This window comes from Peromyscus californicus, unplaced genomic scaffold, assembly GCF_007827085.1.
Source record: "Peromyscus californicus insignis strain IS unplaced genomic scaffold, ASM782708v3 Scaffold_4__1_contigs__length_199733344, whole genome shotgun sequence".
In the NCBI taxonomy this organism is placed as follows: Eukaryota; Metazoa; Chordata; class Mammalia; order Rodentia; family Cricetidae; genus Peromyscus; species Peromyscus californicus.
The window spans coordinates 183,273,529-183,284,278 of NW_026294562.1; positions in this window are offsets into that span (position 1 = coordinate 183,273,529).

The window sequence follows — 10,750 nt, forward strand, 5'->3', positions numbered from 1 at the left end:
GATATGTACAGAAAATTTCATCCAAACACACACACACACACACACACACACACACACACACACACACGCTTTCTCAACACCTCATGGAACTTTCCCTAAAATTAACTGTGTACTCAATCACAGAGCAAATCTCAAGAGATACAAGAAAATTGAAATAACCCCCTGCATCCTATCAGGTCACCATGGGTTAAGGTTGTATAACAACAATAGATACAACAGAAAGTTTTCAAACTCATGAAAACTCAACAGCTCACTACTGAATGAAAAACTGGTCAAGACAAATTGATATAGAAATTAAAGACTTCCTCAAATTGAATGGAAATGAACACACTTTCGGGATACAAGGCAGTTCTGAGACACAAGTTCTTGGGAAAAGTGCCTACGTTTTTAAAAATGGAGAGATTTTATATTAGTAACTTAACAGCACACCTGAAAGTTCTAGAACAAATAGAAGAAATCACATCCGAAAGTAGTGGACTGCAAAAGACAATCAAACTCAGGGCTGAAATCAGTACAATAGAAATAAAAACAAAGTACAAAGAACCAATGAAACAAAGAGCTGGTTCTTTGAGAAAATCCATAAGGTTGACAACAAACCCTTATTCAGATTAACTAAAAGGCAGAGAGAGAAGATCCAAATTAACAAAATTAGAAATGGAAAAGGGGACATAATAACAGACATTGATTAAATCAAGGGAATCATATGGACACACTTTAAAGACGTGTACTATCACAAATTGAAAAATCTAAAAGAAATGGATAATTTTCCATGAAAAGTCTCCCAACCGCAAAAGTCCTAGGGCCAGACAGCTTTAGTGCAGAATTCTACCAGACTTTCAAAGAAGAGCTAACACCAATACCCCTCAAATTATTAAACAAAGTAGAAACAGAAGGAACATTGCCAAATTCATTTTATGAGATCACAGTTACCCTGACACACAAAACTCATGAAGACTCAACAAAAAAAAAGAAAATTACAGACTAATTTTCCTCATGATCATAGATGAAAATTTTTTCAATAAAATACCTTGGGCCACGGCACAAGGGGCAGCTTGAGGCAGAAGACAGGACGTTGCTTGACAAAGTTCCAGAGAAACTTCGCCAAGGGATTCACTTGCGAGCATCCTGGCTTCTGCTTTCACTTTTAGGAGCCGTTGTCTGCATAACGGGGACTTCTCTGCTTATGCAGCCCCTGGGAAAATAAATTCATATTCCCGAGGAAAACTCTGAAGACAGGAAATCATAGCCTGAAAGGAGAGTCACAGGGGGAAGCGTCTTCCTCGTGCCCCAAGGATTGCGGTACCAGTCGTGTAGATTCTGAAAAATTTCTTGCTCAGCTCTGGATACAAGATGTCACAAGTGTATCCATTGCCCTATGCTGGAGCCTATATAGAAGGGATAAGAATAGTGTGGGTTGATGGAAAAACAATGAGATACCAGACTCTTCCTTTCTGGGAGCGTATGAAAATAACAGGTCCCTAATATAAAATTAAGGAGCAGAAAAACGCTATAGCCGGGTGGTGGTGGTGCACGCATTTAATCCCAGCACTCGGGAGGCAGAGGCAGGTGGATCTCTATGAGTGCGGGACCAGCTTAGGCTACAGAGTGAGTTCCAGGAAAAGCTCCAAAGCTGCACAGAGAAACCCTGTCTCAAAAAAAAAAAAATAAGAAGAAAAGAAGAATGCTATAATCAGCCAGTTAAATGCTTATCATGAGATATTTTGTAAAGCTTGCATTTTAGAAAACATCAAATGCTTCTACACATAACTTGGTTAAGGTAACAATAGTTTCAGACTAACATATTGTAACCGCATGAACAATCAGCCTAGGCACAGGCTGTAAAATTCGAAGGTCCATCTGTCCATGCTTTACAGACCCCGAGAAATTTATAGCTTCCTGATTTGACAGATGCAGTCTGAAGATGTTGTTTCAGATAAGGCTGTCTGTTTTGTACTTTGCTTTTTCACCCTGGACATTGAATGGGGAAGTAAAAATGAAATCAGGGCTCTGATGCTTGCCAAATGACTTATCTAGTCAATATGCTACATAAATAAGAATCCTTCTGATTGAGAGAGAGAGAGCTACTCAACCCTCACCTTAGATGTGCATTCATCCCTTTCTTCCCCTGCTGACTCCAATCCTCCTCTTTGGGTTGTTAACCCTCCTGAAGGTGGACTTTGGCACAAACCAAATCCAAGATCACATCAAAAAGATCACCCTCCTTGATCAGGAGGCTTCATCCCAGAGATGCAGGGATGATTCAACATATGCAAACTGATCAATGTAATACATGGTACAAGAAAACCGAAAGACAAAAACCACAAGATCATCCCAATAGATGCAGAAAAAGCCTTTGACAAAATCCAATACCCCTTCTTGACAAAAGTACTGGTAAGATCAGGGATACAAGGGATATACCTCAGCATAATAAAGGCAATTTATAGCAAGCCCATAGCCAACATCAATTTAAATAGAAAGAAACTCAAAGCAATTCCACTGAAATCAGGAACAAGACAAGATTTTCCACTATCTCCATACCTACCCAATATGATACTTGAAGTTCCAGCTAGAGCAATAAGGCAGCTGAAAGATGTTAGAAGGATACAAATTGGAAAGGAAGAAATCAAAGTATCCTTATCCACAGATGATATGATAGTATACATAAGTGATCAAAAATCCACTGAGAAACTCCTACAGTTGATCAATACGTTCAGCAAAGTGGCTGGATACAAAGTTAACCCAAGAAAATTAGTAGCCTTCCTACACACAAATGGCAAATGGACTGAGAAAGAAATCAAGGAAACAACACCTTTCAAAACAGCATGAAATAAAATATCTTGGGTAACTCTAACCAAGCAAGTGAAAGACTTGTGTGGCAAAAACTTTAAAACACTGAAGAAAGAAATTGGAGAAGGTATCAGAAGATGGAAAGATCTCCCATGCCCATGGATGGGTAGGATTAACAAAACAAAAGGCCATCCTACCTAAAGCAATCTACAGATTCAATGCAAACCCCATCAACATTCCAACACAATTCTTCACGGATCTTGAAAGGATAATTTTCAGCTTCATATTGAAGCAAAAGACCAAGGATAGCTCAAACAATCTGAATGATAAAGAACTGCTGGAGGTATCTGTCGGGTGTTCTGTACTGTGCAGGCCATTCAAAGAAGGAGAGTCACCCCAGAATTTAGGCTCTCTGGCAGCAGAGAGGAACACTTTCTGTGAACTAAACCTAGAACCTCTGTTCAGAAGCATATTTATTGATTGTACACAAAGGTTGTGTTTGGGGTACAACAAGTTCTTCATACCAAAGCCCCTTTGATCTGTTCCATATGTTCCCTGAAGGAAATCATCACACTCCTGCAACCTTTAGTTAGTCTTTATTGTGTACTGTTTGTAGTACCCAATAATTCAAGACCTGCAAGTGTTCCTGAATAGTCTTGTGATAAAAGTCATGCAATGAATGGAAAACCTCCCCAGAAAAATAACTCTATAAATCATAGAAAACATTCACTGTTCTCTAGTATGATTTCTTCAAGGTCTGGGTACCGTTAACAAACACTAATACATCTGCTGTTACCTTAGATACAGTGAGAAACAACTAATTCATTATAATGTTTACCCTAGATACAAAGACTCTACTAGATTCCCACTACAAATATCATGCTCACCAAATCCAAGTTGTACTACAGAGCCATAGTAATAAAAACAGCATGGTATTGGCACAAAACAGATAAATTGATCAATAATCCAATTGCAGACTCAGACATAAATGCACACACCTATGGACATGTGAGTTTAGCAGAATATCTTTAGGAATCATTGATGCCAGCCATCTTCTGTAACCGGGCTAGACTCCCGGTGGTGGGGCTGGGACACCGACCCAGCCACAAAACCTTCAAACCACAATCTGTGCTGCCTGGAAGATGTGTGGGGGCAATGGTGGCTCAGAGGTTGTCGGTGTGGCCAACTCATGCCTGGTCTAACCTGAGGCCTAAGTCATGAGAGGGAGCCAGACCTGACAGCCTGGATGGTCAAGATCCGGAAGCTGGATAGCTCAAAGACCTAGGGTATAACCAAGCCAGACTGACAAAAAAAAATTTTTTAAACGTCAATGAAATGATTCCTAATGATATTCTGCTATGCTCATAGTGCCTAGCCCAAGTGTCCTTAGAGAGGCTTCCTCCAGCAGCTGATGGGAGCAGAAGCAGAGATCCACAGCCAAACATTAGGTGGAGCTTGGGGAAACCTGCAGAAGAAGGGGAGGAAGGATTGCAGGAGCCACGGAGGTCATGAACACCAGGAGAATCAACTCAGCAGGGCTCATAGGGGCTCACAGAGACTGAAGTGGCAATCAGGGAACCTGCACAGGTCTGCGTTAGATCCTCTGCACACATGCATGCTGTGGTGGTTTAGCTTGGGGTTTTTGCGGGGACCCCTAACAGTGGAAATGGGGGTGTCCCTGACTCTTTTGCATGCTCTTAGGACCCTTTTCCTCCAATTGGGTTGCCTCGTCCAGCCTTGATATGGAGATTTCAAATTTTTATTTTCAATTTTTTTTTTACTCACTTCAACTAAACAAAAACCAAAATATATCCCAGCCCTCATCATCATTTTCCCCAATAACTTTTGAGATTTTCCTCTCTACCTTCAGACTTGATTGGTTTGTATATGAGAGTGTTACATTTACTTTTTCCTACTTGGGGTTCCTACTTTGATCATCGGTTGACTAATATCAGAAAGTTTTCAGACTGTATTTCTTTAATTAATGCTTTCTATTTTTCTCCATATTCCTCTGTGTGTGTGTGTGTGTGTGTGTGTGTGTGCATTTTAAGTTCACAATTTTGTATTGGGTCACATTCACAGCTCTCCCCTAGATACATGCAGCCATTAGGACACAGGCTGGACACACTTCCAAGGTCACAGTAACTTCACAGAGAACAGAACAAAAGAGAACCCTGTCACACCTGTGCATTTCTTAGCCAGACTGGGAAGCTCCGAACATCTTGCACTTTGCAGGTTTTCACAGGATCTCCTGATTGAGAGACGGTCCACACCCAGCTGATGATGTCAGAATTCTTGGGGCATTGTGCGAGAGATCTGGAGGGTTCTCCACACCAATCTCCATGTCACATAGCTAAGAACGCCATAAAGTCCACAGAGAAAAGCTATGTCATCATCTGCCAAGGTTCCATGTAAGTCCAAGCAATGTCATCAATGATTGCGAGGGCCAGCGAGATGGCTCACTCGGCAAAGGTGCTTGCCATCAAGTGGGATGACCTCAGTTCAAATCCTGTGGACCTGCAAATTGATCTCTCCTATACACTAAATAAAGAAATAAGTAGATGGTTTTTAAATAAATAAATAAATACTTGTGGAATGTGTGGGATCATAGCAGGGGAGGGGGTGTAGAAATAGTCACTAGATCAATAGTTCTCAACCTATGGATCTCCATCCCTTTGCGGGGGTGGGGGGGATGTCAAATGACCTTCTCAAAGGGGTCAAATGTCAGATATTCTGCATATCAGATATTTACATTATAATTCATCACAGTAGCAAAATGACAATTATGAAGTAGCAATGAAAATAATTTTATGGTTGAGGAGTCACCACAACATGAGGAACTGTATTTAGGGGCTGCAGCATGAGGAAGGTTGAGAACCACTGTCCTAGATCCTTAACCCAGGAGTCAGCAGGCTGGAAACACCTGAGCATCCGTAACCATCTCTGAGGACCTGTTCCCACCTGCAGCACTCGGCTGAAATCAGCCACGAGTTCTGGGTACCACTGGGGACTGTGCCTCCTCCCGTCACACCCAACAAAGGGAAAATGGTGGTCCTCCCAGTAGACGCCAAAGGGGGAAGACACAAAAGATGCAACCTCTGTGTGCACTCCCAGGTCTTTGTAAATTAGGAAACAACCCAATAAAGCGGCCCAAAGCAAAAACACCAAAAACCTCATGATGAAAGAAAAGATCGTTTAAAATGATACCTTTTTAATGTGTGTGTGTGTGTGTGTGTGTGTGTGTGTGTGTGTGTGTGTGTGTGTAGGGCAGAGGACAACTCCGGAGAGTCCGTTCTCTCCTTCCACCAAGTGAGCCCCAGGGATCAAACTCAGGTCCTCAGGCTCGGCAGCTGAGTGCCTTTACCTGCTGAGCCCTTGCACCAGCCCAAGATGCCATTCTTAAAGGACACAAAACAAATGTACCCTCTCCTTTTATTGATAATCCACATAGGTCTAAATGTGTAGCTAATTCTGTTGGGCAAAAAGAGAGGATCTGGAGCAACATTAGCATTATTGGAGATAATTTGAAAGTCTATGTAAATCCTCCCAACCATAGAATAACTATAAAGATTAAAACAGCTTTTGGGGGGGGGGGATAGTTCTAGCTCTACGGTGAAGCCCTTGCTCGGAGGTAGAATACCTGCCTGGCATGCTTGGAGGACTATGCTTGTGTTCCACACCCAGCATAGTTTTTTTAAAAGATATAAGGCAGATTTGATCAACACAAAGTCAATATAAAAACCTGACCATCTTCCCATAAAACTATGTATATATATTTACATCGGTTTCCTATGTCCTTTCAAAGCTGCCCAGTGGATGTGTGAGACTCAGATAGAATGGAACCCTGTATATTTTTTCCATATATAGGCCTATAGAAGCTTAATCTATACATGAGGCATAACAAATGATTAATAATAATAACAACAAAATTGAGAACATTAATTATACACTGTACAGTCATTTAATACGATCGAGTTATTGCTGAGATTTGCCACTTAATTTTTTTTAATTGACTACATTTATTTATTCACCTATCTATTGTGCGTGGTGAATGGATCAGGGGACAGCTTGCGGGCGTCAGTTTCCTCCTTCCACCGTGTGGGTCTTCCAGACTTGACATCAAGTGTCACCTTCTGAGCGGTCTCACTGCTATCCCCTCCCCCACTTAATATTTTCAAACTCGGTTGACAGAGGGCAGCCTAAGCCAGGGAAGGAAGAGCTCTGGCAATCGTCGTCAGAACTTGAAATTTAGCCACGAGTGGTTGTGCACACCTGCAATCCTAGCACTCAGGAGGCTGAGGCAGGAGGAACCCGAGTTCAAGGACAGCCTGGTCTACATATTGGGGGAGGGGAGACAGAGAGGCTGCCCTACCCCCATTTATATGCTAGACAGTGATGGCACGCATATAAAAAGGTAACGACACACAAAAGTGATGAAGGGATCCATCTCTGCTTCCCGTTTGGGAGATGCTGGAGGGGTTCCGTACAGTCAGCAGCCCGGGAGATCCCATATCCGGAACTCATCCGGGATCCTATACCCAGATCCACGGCAACATCCGCTGCCCTGTAGAATACCAGGAACCGGGGGCTCGGAGCCACACCCAGCATCCAACATCAATCACGTCCTTCTTCCTTTCGCCAAAGGCCCCCCGGACCAATGAGAGGGAGTGACACATTGGCCAATCACATGGCACCATAGACTTTTTCTGCCCAGTTCCAGCTGCCCTGTATTAAAGGGCTAACGTGGAAGCCCCGGGGCGGTGAGTCAGCAAGTCTTGTCTGCGGCTTTCCTCGTGTATGCATTTATTTTCTGCTGTTATTTGAGGCAGGGGTGTGTGTGCGCTTCGTTTTTTTCTCCCCTCTTCCTCTCCCTCACGCCTTGACCCACCAGAACCAGCTGGCGTCCTAAGCCATGGCTCTCTGGACTTAATTTAAGCAGGGTAGCCAAGACTCTTGGCGGTACTTACATTTAACTTTTTTTTTTTTTTTAAGGAAAAACACAACTCGCTGCTAGACCAAATCCTTCAACGCTTGCTCCGTCTGGTGGGATCCGTGGACAATCCCGCCGACTTACATCCGACTCTTTTCCGACTTCGAAGTAAGTAGAGGGACCACAAGAGACGGTTAGCTGAGCTGGGGGACCTCGGGGGAGCGGGTGCTCGTGAGGCCTCCCCCGATACAAAGAGAAAATAATAGCATGGGTCGGCGTCGTGAAGGTTGGAGACCTGAGAATTTAGAGGGTGGAGATAGACTTACGTTATTTGTATTCGTGGATGTGAGGCCCGGGACCAGGAGAACCCATAGAGAAGCAGGGGGGTATGGACAAACCCAGTCGTTTTATCTAAGCGGTTCACGGTTCACGTGAGTTCTCTCTTGCATGGCAGAGAGGTCTTTGATGTTCCATTTGCCTGGTGTAATCCTTTAGACTCGCCTTTTTTTTTTTTTTTTGGCTACGGAGGTCAATGCATGGGGGCAAAGAGTACCTTTGCATATCAATAAAAGCTGGTCTTTGCTGTTGACTGAGGTGTTGAGTGGTAGCTGCTGGGCTAAACAAATACATCTGACCTCTAATACTTCCAAAGGAGGCAAAAGGAGATTGTTGTGGATTTAATTAGTCGTCCGAAGGGTAACCCTGTGGAGAACCATTGCATCCTCTCCAAGGGGAAGAAGATGCAGTGTGATAATCAAGGCAGATACTGAAGTTAAGTAGCTGCAAGGAAAGAGAGAACAAAGATTTTCAAGAAACCAGGAGCTCCATACAGGCAGGCCAGGGGTTCCCTGTAGGAGGGAGGGTGAGCCCTCTGATCCCTGACTTTGAAATTCTAGCCTCACCCACAAAGCAATTCAATTCTTACAGTTTTTTGTTGTTGTTGGAGTTGGTTGGGTTTTTTAGACAGGGTTTCAAGAGTTGTGGGCTAGCTTCCAAATCACAGTGTAGACAAGGGTAACCCCCAACTTCTTAACCCCCTGCTTCCTCCTCCCACATTCTTGGATTACAGGTGTGCACCACCACACCTGATTTTCTGTGTTGCTAGGGATGGAACCCAGGGCTAAGCAAGCGTCCTCCCAATCAACTGACATCCCTAACTGAATTTCTGTAGTTTTAAATCACTTAGTTTATGTCATTTTGTTACAGAGACCCATGCAAATTTACCTCTAATATTTACCATAGATAACTTCAGGGTTATGTTTTGAAAATAAAAATGCTGTTTTTCAGAACCATGGTATATCAAAGTCAGGAAACTTAACAGTAACAAGATACCATTGGCCAACATTTAAAAAATGCTTATTTTAGCCTGATGTTGTGGCTCATGCCCTTGATCCCAGCACCAAAACCAGATAAAATAGGGAATGGAAAAGAAAAGTCACCAGGCAGTGGTGGCACACGCCTTTAATCCCAGCACTCAAGAAGCAAAGACAGGCAGATTTCTGAATTTGAGACCAGCCTGGTCTACAGATAGAGTTCCAGGACAGCCAGGGCTACATAGAGAAACCCTGTCTCAAAAAACAAAAACAAACAAACAAAAAAGTCAAAGGCAGTAGATTGAGAGACCCCAAAGGGTCTAATTAAGAATAAATATCAGCCAGGCATGGTGGTGCATGCCTTTAATCCCAGCACTCGGGAGGCAGAGGCAGGTGGATCTCTGTGAGTTCTAAGCCAGCCTGGCCTGCAGAGTGATTTCCAGGACAGCCAGGACTGTTATATGGAGAAACTTTGTCTCAGAAAACCAAAAAACAAAAAGAATAAACAAATATAAACACTTGGGAGGAAGAGCAGACCTTGTGAGTTCCAGGCCTGCTGGGGCCAAGTGCTTTACCAACTGTATCCACAGTCTCTCGATCATGTCTGTAGGTACATGAGGCTAGCTCATTGTTTGCATTTTATCAGTGATGAGTAATGTTTAGCATCTTTTCATTAGTGAGAGTGTGAATGCGTGCGTGCTTGTGTGTGTGTGTGTGTGTGTGTGTGTGTGTGTGTGTGTGTGTGTACACGCACACACACCTGCATGCAGGTATATGTGGGGACCAGAAGACAGCCTCAAGAATCATTCTTGGGCGCCAGTTCATTTTATTTCACACATGGACTGTTTGATTTTCTAGTATCACTTGTCTAAAAGACACTACTTCGTGTAAGTTCCCACTATTTACAGATAAATCTGTTTTTTAGGTTGTAGATATGCTAGGTGGATATAGGTTAAGATTCTCATATTTTCTGGATGATTGTATTATTTCCACATCTGACATCATCCTTTCTGAATTTTTGTCTTAAAGTGAAAAGTCTTGCACATCATAATTATATTAAGACTTCCTTTGGATGCTTTTGGCAATCTGTTTTTTTTTGTTTTGTTTTTTGGTTTTGTTTGTTGTTGTTGTTTTGATTTGTTTTTGGTTTGGTTTTGTGCAGTACTAAAGACTGAACCTAGTACGATGCATATACTACACAAACACTCTACCACTGATCCATAACATCCACATAAATGCAGGCAAAACACACGCACAAAACTTCTTAATTAAAAACTTTTTGAAGCCAGGCATGGTGGCACAGGCCTTTAATCCCAGCACTTGGGAAGCACAGTCAGGTGGATCTCTGTGAGTTCCAGGACAGCCAGGGCTACACAGAGAAACCCTGTCTTGTGTGTGGGAGTGGTATTTTTGACTTAATAAAGTTAGATCGGACATTGTTTAAGAATATCTGGTATCAGTGAGTTACACTTTATAAACCTGAGAGCTGGTGAGAACTTCTGTAAACAGTTCTAAGACTTGTCCCTAGTAGTACATGGTGGCAGGCACAAAGACAGTGCCGACTCTCCTTCTGTGGCTCTGCTGATCACTTCGCTGCTGTGTTGAATTTTGTTCAGTTGGTTCTCATTCTCTCTGATAGCAGCCTTGGCGTAAGGATACTTTTAACACTAGATTAACAATGCATTAAGTGAATGGGTGAAAGATGAGCCACCTGTATCTG